The sequence below is a fragment of the Trachymyrmex septentrionalis genome, unplaced genomic scaffold, assembly GCF_001594115.1.
Source record: "Trachymyrmex septentrionalis isolate Tsep2-gDNA-1 unplaced genomic scaffold, Tsep1.0 scaffold148, whole genome shotgun sequence".
Lineage (NCBI taxonomy): Eukaryota > Metazoa > Arthropoda > Insecta > Hymenoptera > Formicidae > Trachymyrmex > Trachymyrmex septentrionalis.
The window spans coordinates 167,687-175,569 of NW_017304631.1; the positions used below are offsets into that span (position 1 = coordinate 167,687).

Sequence of the window (7,883 nt, forward strand, 5' to 3'; positions counted from 1 at the left end):
TCGCCTTCTGCCTTTCTCTCAAACTCTGATCCGAAACTCTTTCTCTCTTCTTCCTTGTGAACTCGTCTCGTCTCGTCTCTTCTTACTACCCCTGTAACCTCCTTTCGGCATTCACTTTATCGCGTCGCTATCTCCGTCGCTATCGCGAGACGCAAACGTATCAAATAACGAACCACACTCGCATCTCTTATTTGTGCAGATTTCTATTCAACCTGATAATATACGCATACTACTCGTATATTTCTTTCCTTTCACGCTATCACATTGTCATTTACATTTCTGTATTTTCTCTTTCACTCTGAGATTAGTGTATTAAAATGTATATATAAAACTGTAAAAGAAGTGTTTTGATACGATTGCCGTCATCCAATTTAATTGCGACAGTCTGTTTCATTTCGTTCATTGTTGGATATCGCGGACGACCGATTGTTGGATGCTTCGTCCGTCCTCAAGAGGTAGTTTACGTTATTTTCGATAGTTGGCCACCTTTCTATATTTTTTGCAGATGGATATCAATGTATAATGCATTACGGAAGATTTATGACGTTTAAAAAAGTAGACTTACATTGCAAAACAAATAAATTAGTTTCATTACACTAATTGCACTATACGAGTATATGTATAATAATATTTAAAATCTTTTTATACCGATTATCTTCACGCAGTTAGATTCTTTAATGTTACTTTGAGAAAAGAGATGCGACGTGCAATTCTTTCATCATTCACATAAATATTTTTATTGCGGGACGTACGCTCTCGCAGCAAACTCTCGTTCTTACTTTGCATAGAGAGAAAAAGCCGACGGTTACAGCGGAATCTGGGCATTTTTTACGGTTGAACTCTCTGCGTAATTCAAACGTCCTATTCTCGGTGTCACATGAAGGAACGCGCTCGCCGAATAACTCTCGGACGTATCCTTGAAATCTTGCACCCCCAAGAAATAAGATGATCCGTCTGATATCATGTACGCCCGACCATTTTTTCCAACAGATATTATGACACTTGACACTTTGTTATTGCTATTATTATCGTTCAACATTATTTATTCTTTGTGTTCTCTTATACATTATCTCAAAATCAGAATGCAAATGTTCTAGAGATGTACCTACGTCCGATTGAGATTACACAAAAAAATTAAGATAATTTTTATTCCCGAAAAGAAAGAATTAATACCGATTTAATAAAGCTGATTAATAAATAATAATGAGTTATAAACAGGACTACTATATATAAATAAATGAAATATAAGGTATAAGAAACCAGCAAAATCGATCGAGGCTAGATTGATTATATTTAGTTTTTATATATTATTCCATGCAAATTTTAAATATATATCTTATTTCAGTTACATACTCGTAAGTACTGCGTGCCGAATGCTGTCAAAACTTGCAACGCAATCATAAACTAAAATAATAATCTCATGAATTAAACTGATCATCGATCTGATAATATCTACTGGGTACTAGTACTTATCCTAATATATAATGCGTAAGAACTTGTTGTGAAAAATTTTTAAATTTACACACAAGTATTACTAGACATCAAAATATATCTATAGTCTCGGCCGAGCGGCGGTGTTTGGCGGTTTCTTTTACATATCTTAGTAATAGAAATCTTTAAAGTGTTACTTATTTCAGTATTAAATCAAAGATTTTTTTTTAGCGAATTGCGAAAATTGAAAGAATATATAGATTGAACTCCTGTTATAGACGTATTTACCTATAACGCCAAAGAAATACAATGAGTGTTACGCGATGAAAATTGCGGCCATCACGCGGTAATCACGTTAATTGCGTTATATTCTTGTACATGAAAAGAAAACAACCCGTTTGCGGAATCGATCGTTTTGATTATCATGCAGATGCGATATGCACGGCAGATGTTTAACGGGAAGTACATAAAATAACCAGTTAAGCGGTACAGTCGCAGCATCGTCATTAGACGGCACGTACGGCACGTATGGCGCGTAATAGGTGTAACAGAGAATTGCTTCGTGCAGAAAGATACCTAAGTACCGTACGTTAAAAAGAATCTCAATTTATTCTCCAACCAAAATTGAATATGATGAAACAGATGATTAAAATTATTACGCGGATAGATTAGTTTCTCAGGAATCTTCGCAAATAAACTCTTGCGCAAATAAAAGAAATCGCGGCAATTAAACCGCGCGAAAAAAAACACAAAAACCTACTCATTTTATGAAAATTAATCAACTCCGGTCTCCACGCGCGATCGCCGCTCTATGACGGAAAGATAAATATAGAGTATAACTTTTGCGCTGTCACGGAAAAAAATCGTCCTACAAGTTGTGCCCTTCGTTTCGCGGTCCAACGTGCCAATCTTGGCGCTAACATCCGTATCATCGCCGGCGCGAGTAGTCGATGACCCTCGGTGGTGGGGCAGGATGGGGGGGGGGGGTGCGAAAGAACGGTCCTCAAGAGGTGGTCGCAGATGATCGCGGATGATCGTAGACTCACCTGTACGCCTGTACGCCCGTACGCGTGACACCGACGACGGCGAGTGGCGGGATTCTCAAAGTTGGCGCCGCTTCGTATTAAATGATTACGATGATGTCCACCACGGGATGACGGTCTAGACGATCTAGACGATCTACGGATATCCCTCTGCCGTCGTCCAAGAATATGGCACGAAGTAGGTGTTGGACGCGTGCCGCTAGTCGTCGCGGCAAATGAGATAATAATCGGAGGACTCAGTCACTCGTCGTCGACGGCTGCGTGGCAGTCGGGATGGTTGTGTGGTGCGGCGGCGGCAGAGAGCGGTGACGGTGGCGACGGCGGTGGGGGCTGTATTCCATCCCTTGGCGACCGTCGGCGACGAGGCGAGGGTGCGAGAGAGTGACGGGGAGCGCTGCGGAAGAGCGCGCGAGGGAGGTAGTAGGTAGTAGGTAGTAGGTAGTAGGTAGTAGGTAGTAGGCAGAGGACGAACGCGAGCGCGCGAGGGGACGAGAGAGAGAGAGAGAGAGAGAGAGAGAGGAGGCGGAGGAGGGCTAGGAGGCGGGAGGGTGGTGGTTTTTGAGATGATCCGGCCAATCTGCGCATCATTTCCCCCGATGCACCCCTCCTCCTCCCCCGCCACGCCGGGCCGCGCGCGTAGCGGCAAACCGGCGCGCGGATTCCGCACCACCGCAAGCAGCGTGGAAAGCCCTGTTGAATGCCACATTTCGAGGCAAAGACGAAGTGGGAGAGGGTACGTGCCGCAGGGAGGAAGCGCGAGGGAGGGACCGCGGGCGTTTGCGGCGCGAAGAATGGAAGATAGAGACAGATAGAGAAAGGAGGGGGCGGCACTAAAAAGTGAAGAGGGAAGAGTAATGTTGAGGGATGAGGGAGAGAGAGAGGCGCCGCGGTCAGCTCCCTCCCTCCCCCCCTCTCTCTCTCTCTCTCTCTCGCGACGCTGTCGCGCGCGCGAAACGCGCGGTAGCCCTGCTAGGGGGAGGGAAAAAAAAAAGTGGAAAACAGATATAGGCGAGGAGGAATCTTTCTCCCTGGCTCGTTCCTCCGCTTCTGTATATAGCTCCATTCTCGCGCTTGCTGCGAAACGACACGACGCGACGTGTCTCTTCGACGAGGGTATATAATCTGCGAGTATATGTAGACGTACGTGCAGTTTACACGTCGCCGCCACCTCCGAAGGGATCCGCGCATACCTCCGTTTATATAAAGCCGAATGGAATTGAAAAAACTCGCGCGTTTACGCGTCATACAGTTTGCCCCGCGGCTCCTCGCGCTATAAACAATGATCGAGAGAGCGTATGGAACGTCATGTCTTAATTAGGATAAGAGCGCGAGGTTTCCTCACCGTCTCGCTTGTATCTACGAGTATTATATAGATACAAGTCTTTTAAGAACGATACTTACCCTTCTTTATTCTCTCGGAAATCTTATTTATTTCAAGAAATTATTTCTTAATCGTATCACACGCATTCGATTTCATTCTTTCTTTCATTAGACGGACCGGAGGAGAAACATGTGTTCCATAAATATGCAGTTTGCGAGACAGGAAGTTGAATTGTTGGCAAATTAGATAAGACTTAATTTTAAGCGGGTTTAAGCTCTCTTACGAGGCAGCGAGAAGAAGGCGAGAATATTCACGAAAAGGAAATCAATCTCCATCGTTAACAGTATAGTAATCCGATGGTGATCGAACTCTTTACGTTTGATTTGAGTATCGATGTTAAAGGATATCGGAGCTCTTCTCTCTTCATTACGCATTACGCATTACGCATTACGCATTACGCATTACGCATTACGCATTACGCATTACGCATTACGCGTGCGAGAAAGCTCGAGGGGCGTAGAGATATACATTTTTCAGTAGTTACAAGAGAATCGTATGTACACGCATGAGTGAACGTAACACACATCGACTCCCTTAAATTCGCCGACGTTCGCCGATGATTGAAAAGAGTACCACCGTCGTATTTGCAGACGTCGTTTTTCGTTAAGATTATTTTCTACGACAAACAAATGCGGTAGAAAATAATAATTTTTTTCTAGAAAAATTCTAAAAATCACATCACGGAGGAATCGATGTAGGTAACTTTGCATGTTTCATTTGCGAAATTCATTATACGATATAATTGACAAATCAAATCTCCAAACTGAGTGCGATAAATTAAATGAAATTAAACTTATTTCGTTAGCTAGCTGAACAATTTCGTTGTTTTAAATGTTATTTTAATTTAATAAATAACGACGCGACATAGAAATAATTTCAGCTAACAGCCGTCAGGCTGTTTTCCTTCGAAGGTGGTAATTAGTTCTTTTGTAACGTACGAGCGGTCGATTAATGGGAGGGAGATAAATAATGCGCCGAAAGTTTATCGCGGCGCGTTGTCCGCATTTATTATTTATCGAGACTTTTCCTGCGGCGCGCAGTCGCGCTCTCTTTGCCCGATATAGAAGAGACTGGATGACCACTTACGTCACACCGTACGTGAAACGATGCTAATTGGTCCACCGCAGGAGGGGTAGCGACGCGTGAAACGCTCGCTCGTACCACTCGTCGCCCAAGTCGACGCGACGCTTCGTTTCTACCCTCTCGTACCTCTTTATATATACACATATAATATATATATATATATATATATATATATATATGTGTGTGTACTCTCTATAGTCTATATAGGGGGGTACTGATTCAACGTGAACGTCGGACGAGGACAGGATAAATCCATGCACGCACCCGCGACACGTTCCGCTCGTTAATTATATAAAGAATTTCTCAGATTTCTCTCTCTCTCTCTCTCTCTCTCTCTCTCACGCGCGCACGCGCGTGCGCATATCTTGTGTGCTGCCAAACGTATGATTCGCCCGAGTTTTTTCAATATGAATTGACACTATTCCGAATAAAAAATTTTGCGCAAATAAAAATGGTGGTGTTTTGAAAAAATCGAAAAAGATATATATACATTATGGGAAACGAGTCTTTCATTCAAAATTTCAAATGTGCTTGAAAATACTAAGCGTTCCCACAATTCGGTCCGAGTTTAACATATAGATACGTAAATAAAGAGAAATAAAGGAGATTGTCAAGTTGTTTGCGAGATATCAGCTTTCTGATTAACAAAGATACGTCCTAAAATTTATTCTACAATCTATCTTTTATTACTAATTATATATTATATATACATTATATTTAACAGTTTATACACACACACACACACATATATATATATATATCTCTCAAGTAGATTTTAAATGATTTTTAATTTGATATATACGATCGTTCTTTCAACGACGAATAACCTCTAAGTAAATTAGGGGAGAAGGATATGAAGTTTGGGAGCGGCTTGCAATCCGAAATCGTTGCTCCCAAGAGAGAAAGTCGGCCGGAAGAATGAGAAAGGAAAGGAGGGCATTACAGGAGCGATCGTGAGTATCCTAAATTTCAATCGACGTGACGCGACGCGACGCGACGATTCGACCAAGGCACCGAGAGTCTCTCATCTGGCTCCTCGGGCTCTTCGGACTGGAATACTCGAGGAGGTGGAGGTAGCGAAAGGATACACGAAGAGGAAGAGCGAGAGGGAGAGTGCGCGGGGAAACAATTTACCCGAAATTCGCCTCGTCGCGCGTTCGGCGACTGGATAGTGGATACACTCTTATTTGTCCCCGCAGCAATCTGTTCCCGACTCTCTGCAACCCTCCTCTCTCCATAGAGCTTTCCCCGTACCACCGCCACCGGCATCGCCACCACCACACACCTTTTCGGTCGGCCCCTGCAACCCCTATCTGCCACCACCGGTACCACCGTCGTCGGGTCTGTCTTCTCTCGCGACCACTCCGACGACGAAGACGGCGCGAAATCTCCAAGTCTCACGAGAATTTTAAACACCGACGATTCGTCAGTGTTCCTTCCTCCATCTTCTTCCCTATCGCGATCCTCTGTTCTTTTTTTTTGCTTTCTTTTTTTTCTCTCAACCACCCCCCCGACAGACGGGGGAATTCGAAAGCGCCTCTCACCGATATAGACACTCGGTATAACACAATGCAATTACGGTTAGATCTCTCTGATATCTCTCTTCCTCTGCCGCGTGCGAGGTTCACAGGGTGCGAAAATCGAGGGCGAAAATCATTGTGGCCAATTTCTCGATAAGGCTTCTTTCTCGATAACGCGCTATCCTTCATAAGGATACGTCACGTGCAACTCGAAAGCGAGTGAATCCGCATTATTCCGTACACTCGCATTATTCCGTATACGAGTATAATAATGTGCATTTAACGACCGAGGCTCTTATAAATTAGTGGCAAAACTTGTAAATAACTCTGTTAATTAAGCGTTGCCTAAATCTCGCGAACGTTCGCGGGGCGAAATGGCAAAGAGTCCAGTCCGAAGAAGGCATCCAATTGTCCGTCTATATGAAGAAAGTGAGTGTCGCGGATCACGTCGCGTCGACATCGTCGACCTATCTCATTCTTAGTACGTACATGATACGTACATGGTACGTACGTACATGATCTCTCCGGAGACTGTCGATTCTCATAGCGTCGTAGGGAGAGGCGCGCGGTCGTTTAATCGAGATTTATCCTCATTGTTGCGCATCTGTCGCTTCGCGCCCCGCGGGGTGGAAAGGAGAAGGAGGAGGGGAGGAAGTTTAAGAGAAAAGGGCGAGAGATGAGGAATCACTCGAGCTCGAGTCGCGCGCTCGTATAGTGAGAGCTCGCAGCGGGGTGCGTAATATTCCCGGGAAGTAAAGCTCTCGAGAATTTCAAGTTCCCCCCTGCGCCCTCTCCCTGCTCCCAACCCTCTTCTGCACCCACTGCCGCTTCTCACGCCCCCTCCCTCGCGTCTCCATTTACTCCATCTACACTCGTCCTCTCTCGCAACGGCCGCCCCTCCGACTACGAAGGGATGCAAATAACTGGTGATAACAACAGATAGCTCTGCTGTATGGTATACGCCTGCCTGAAGCTTGTATGCCTGAAACGTGCCGTGTGGGTGACTACGATGATGGTAGTGGTCGTCGATGGTTTGGGTTTTGACGGGAGGAAGAGGGGGGGGGGTGGCGTAAGAGAACCAAGCGAAAACGAGGGCAACAGCGAGAGATACGAGAGAGAGAGAGAGAGAGAGAGGAGGGGGGAGCGGAGGAGCGAGAGAGTCAAGCTTGAAGAGTAGGCCAGGGGAAGGGTTGAGGGACAGGCAGGCAGACAGGCAAGCAGGCAGGCGCAAGCAGGCGCAGGCAAGCAAGCAAATAGGCAGGCAGGCAGGCAGGCAGGCAAGCAGGATCGTAGAGCCGCGAAAGAGAAGAGGTAGAGCGGGATGCGATGGCGGTGGCGGTGGTGGCAGCGTCAACGGGGGTGTCGTGGGGGTGACAACAGAGACCGGATGGAAGGCAGAATAGATGGAAGAGTGGTAGTCTCTCT

The 7,883-nt window shown here is 45.3% G+C and overlaps 2 protein-coding genes across 2 annotated transcripts in view; one reads left to right on the forward strand and one right to left on the reverse strand.

The window, feature by feature from the left end:
* LOC108745725 overlaps positions 1-2,739 on the reverse strand; it is a 7,661-nt gene extending 4,922 nt beyond the window's left edge. Inside the window, exon 1 of the mRNA XM_018482039.1 lies at positions 2,478-2,739. The gene's annotated coding sequence lies outside the window, so the exon portion shown is untranslated. The remainder of the gene's footprint in view (positions 1-2,477) is intronic.
* The window catches only part of LOC108745726, a 12,963-nt gene extending 6,904 nt beyond the window's left edge, over positions 1-6,059 (forward strand). Inside the window, exons 3-4 of the mRNA XM_018482041.1 lie at positions 3,193-3,197; positions 6,047-6,059. The gene's annotated coding sequence lies outside the window, so the exon portion shown is untranslated. The remainder of the gene's footprint in view (positions 1-3,192; positions 3,198-6,046) is intronic.
* The last annotated feature ends 1,824 nt before the right edge of the window (positions 6,060-7,883 follow it).